General features: G+C 38.8%; 1 protein-coding gene across 1 annotated transcript in view; it reads right to left on the bottom strand.

Annotated features, from left to right (window-relative positions):
• Window positions 1-2,697, bottom strand: part of LOC118742377 — a 161,708-nt gene that overhangs the window by 12,172 nt on the left and 146,839 nt on the right. The gene's annotated exons all lie outside the window — the stretch shown is intronic.

Genomic DNA, 2,697 nt, shown 5'->3' on the forward strand with positions numbered 1-2,697 from the left:
TTACTAAAAGCTCTGATTCAAAAGTTTTAACTTTCGATGGCGAGTTTTAAAATTTGACAAATGTATTGGAATCTGTGAAAAGTTTGAAACTTTAATGTACGGGTACAGGTTAGATTAGGTTGATGTGGCAGTGGGTTCAAGTTATCAACTCATTTAGACCTTTTGAAGGTCCATTGTGGCACCACTGCAGAACACTGGAACCTCGGTGACTATTCTTCAGAGAACCAATTTGAGGCTTTTATAAAACGTAGAATCGGTTTTATTCCTACGCGTGATAATTCCGTTAGAGAGCTAAAGAAGGGCCTGCCTAAAAAGCCTGCTCTCCTCTTGGCCAAAGCTGGGCAACTACAGAAGAAGTGCTCTGCGGTGGGAGAAAATTCCTAGTCTTGAAGAGTACCTGCCAAATAGGCAATGACCGGCTACACAAGCCGTGACCTTCGCAATATCCTCTCTTAAGAGGCACAGCAACTCTTTAGTATTTTTCTTTTCTATTTGCGGCCAAAGCAGCCCGGTTGTTCTACAAGTGCCCTTCTCTAGCCATCACCTGTTGGCCTCTTGGATCATGCTATTTCGAAGTTCTAATTTGCAGGTTGCCACGGGTAGATTGGTACCTTTCCTGGCCAGCTCACCGGCCCTGCACTTTCCTTCAATATCTCTGTGTCCCGGAACCCATATAAGGCTGACCTTGAACACGGCGCTAATATCGTTTAGAGCTGCCAACATTTCAACATTTCAAGCTCTTCTTCGGCGGTGGTATGTAATGAGCAGGAAATGCGGTTCTACTGATCGCATATCTCGGTTTGAGAACAGGTGCGAGAGGCGGGTGGCGAATGCATTGTCCGTCTGTTATGATTTCCGCTTTTCGACGTTGAGCTTTCCTTGCATTTTTTGGGGCGTGCATGCTGCACAGAGGCGAGTGAGTATCTTGGCTGCAACAACACAGCAACACGACTGATATGGCAGAATTAGGAGGGATGTAGCAAAGAGCTAAGTAAACGTAACTCTTACTAGCCTGTACATGTATACATTTAAATTCAGTATATTTAATGACAGGAACACTAACTTCCTCGGATGGTATCGCGAATGCACCGCAAAAAGAACACCACCACCGACCGATTCTTCCCCCACGGTCGCTTCTGTATATTTGATATTCATTTGGAAGAATTTCGGAGTTAAAAATATGAGGTTTGGGCCATGTTTCGGTCAAGGAAATAATAATGTAATTGCAGTCAAAACCTTTTAAATATAAGTCAGTTAATTTGGTATTCAAACCTCTAACGTTTTGATAGTAAATTCTTAAATTAGACTTGCGAGTTAGTTTTTTGAAACAGAATTAAGATTAGAAATTTTAGCTACGTTGTTGTTACCTTTATTGGGTTTATACTCAAACTCGAGAACAAACGCCCCGGTCGTCAAAAATGAATTATTTAGTAGTGCATCAAAATATTCGGCAGCTACATCAATTTTAAAAGATGAAATATCGCGATCATATTTAAAATTAAATTTACGAATAAATACATCTTTAGTTTTAATTTTTGTCGATAAGTATGACTTTATATCAACCGGAGAAGTGTCTTTAGCAAATCTAGATTAATATGTTCCAAGGACTGTGACGGAGGATTTTTCTGACTACCTCAACGCATGTGTGTTCCTGAAGAACAAACACAGTTATGGTTCACTAAAGAACTGAGAAACTTGAAAAACAGAAAGTCACGTTATTTTAGATTACACAAAAAAACCGGCTTACACTCATATTATGTAAAATACTCACTTTTGCGTCACAAGTTCTTTGAATTAAACAAAAAGTGTTATAAAGATTACTTGTGTAAAATCAAACGACGTATAATATATAACCCCAAATCATTTTATGATTTCGTAAACTCCAAGCGAAATGTACGTGGGTTTCCTTCCGCCATGAAGTATCAAAATACCGTCTCTGGTGATAATCAAACAATTTCTAACATGTTCGCTCAGTTTTTTAAATCCAATTATTCCACTAACTCCCAAGCATACTTTGACTATCCTTTTAAACTAAGTCCAATTAACTCAATACATAACCCTATAATATCTCCCGATGATGTTTTAGTTTACCTGAAGTCCTTAAAGCAGTCTTTTAGTTATGGTCCTGACCAGATCCCCACTTGTTTTCTTAGAAATTGTGCTGATTATCTCTATGAGCCGTTAACAGCCTTATTTAATTTGTCTCTTAAAGAGGGCGTTTTTCCAACTGTATGGAAGGAATCGTTCATAACCCCCTTACATAAAAGCGGTAGCAGGTCTTCAGTGGAGAACTACCGGGGCATAGCTAAGCTTTCTGCAATTCCTAAACTATTTGAAGCAATTATAACAAATCGGTTGACGCATTCTATCACTTCAAGCATTTCATACAGTCAACATGGATTTTGCAAGGGCAAATCAACTTCTACAAATTTACTTGAATTAACATCCTATATCTCAAAAGCATTTAGTGAGAGCAAAACTGTTGATGTTATATATACTGATTTCAGTAAAGCATTTGACAAAGTGTGCCACTCGTTGCTCATCTATAAACTTGATCTTCTTGGTCTTCCACCTAATTTTCTACGTTGGATCTCTTCATACCTCTATGATAGATCACAAAGGGTATTGTTTAAAAATACTATCTCTGACGTCATTGATGTTACTTCAGGAGTCCCTCAGGGTAGCCACCTAGGCCCG

Source organism: Rhagoletis pomonella, unplaced genomic scaffold (assembly GCF_013731165.1).
Source record: "Rhagoletis pomonella isolate Grant_MI unplaced genomic scaffold, Rhpom_1.0 Rhpom_scaffold_00007, whole genome shotgun sequence".
Taxonomy (NCBI): domain Eukaryota; kingdom Metazoa; phylum Arthropoda; class Insecta; order Diptera; family Tephritidae; genus Rhagoletis; species Rhagoletis pomonella.